The sequence below is a fragment of the Mus pahari genome, chromosome 13, assembly GCF_900095145.1.
Source record: "Mus pahari chromosome 13, PAHARI_EIJ_v1.1, whole genome shotgun sequence".
NCBI lineage: Eukaryota > Metazoa > Chordata > Mammalia > Rodentia > Muridae > Mus > Mus pahari.
This window is the reverse complement of record NC_034602.1, coordinates 92,771,285-92,772,864: the sequence shown is the minus strand read 5'-3', so window position 1 is coordinate 92,772,864 and position 1,580 is coordinate 92,771,285.

Below are 1,580 nucleotides of genomic sequence, written 5' to 3'. Positions count from 1 at the left end.
GTTATGTTCTTGATGCCTCTTCTTTGTTCATTGAAGTTTTCCTCTAATAAACAAGAGTTCTGTTGTCTACTTTTGAATCTCTTGCACCAAAAATGTACACAATCCACTCGGTATTAAGGTAATAAAACCTTAATGGCCTCATCAATGGGAGGAGATGCCCTTGGTCCTTGAAAGGTTCTATGCCCCAGTATAGGGGAATGCCAGGGCCAGGAAGCAGGAGTGGGTAGGTTGGGGAACAGGGCGTGGGGAGTGTATAGCGGACTTTCAGAGAGGAAATGAGGAACGGGGATAGCAACTGAAATGTAAATGAAGAAAATATCTAATAAAAAAAAAGAATTTCTCAGTCCTCAGTGTTGGGTGCTATCTTTCGCCCAGCCCCCATGTTTTCTGAGTTCTCATCTGGGAGAGAGAATTTCTTCAAGAAATCTCTAAGCATGGCTGATTGAAGGCTGTCTAGGACTCAGTGATGAGCAAGGCTGTATTTTCTAGGTCCCTAATAGCCACAGGTGCCCTCCTCTGTATAGAACCACATATCTGTATGACTACTATAGGTAAACCCACCAACAAAAGGGTTAAGAATGGTGTCAGTATCTGAGCCCTGTAGCACTGTTTCCCATTTTGCTGTAGCTAGAAAATGTGTGGTGAAAGTGTGTTATTGACTTCCTATGTTCTGTTACAAGAAAACAATTCATAAAATTGTTTCTTAATTGGACCATGGTATTTGGGGAATACCTGAATCTGTATTTCAGGCCATGATTAGTTATTGTCTTAGGGTTTCTATTGCTGTCAAGAGTCTCTGTGACTATGACAACTCTTATAAAGCACAACATTTAAGTGAGGCTGGCTTACAGTGCAGAGGTTTTCTAGTGTCTGCAATGTCATTTATCTGAACCCTCAGCTTACTATGACCTTTCCTTTTACAGAAAGGCAGAAACTTTCTAGATGTCTTCCAGCAATTGCCAGGTTTATACCTCAGTGTCTCAAAGAAACTCCAGTGACTTTGGAGTGAACTCCAGTGAGCTGGAACAGATGTCCTATAGGGCCTGTGGTAACTTTTCATAACATCAGCTATAAGGAAACAGTGAAAAGTGGTTTTCCATATTATATTGTTAGGGTCTGTGAATCACTAAACAGTGATCCACAGATTTCAGTAGTATGCAAAAGGAAAGGGTGTTTATTCCTGCATTCAGGGGCCCAATTCAANNGAGTTGGAAGAACCCTGGCTGAATTCACAATTGAGTTTTAAAGCCATAAGGAGGAACATGAGGGAGGGGTAGGTGATCAATATCTAGATTGATAGATTGTACCTCTGGGGGGTCTGGGTGATGCTATGATTCAGACTAACTATTCTTGCTTCATGCCAAAGAGGGGTAGCTCTTGACCTCTTGGGCCCAAGTTTGGCTAACTGTCCTTTTACAGGCTAGGGAGGGATTCCGTTTACATAAGTCTGGGATTGATTCAGTAATTAACTTGCCCACTTCTGGGAAGTATATCAGACCTGGTCTCCTGAACTAGTTTGCAGCCTGTCATAGAGTCATCCTGTGTCAGGCCAGTTCATTCCTTTCAGTAGAACAGTAGAG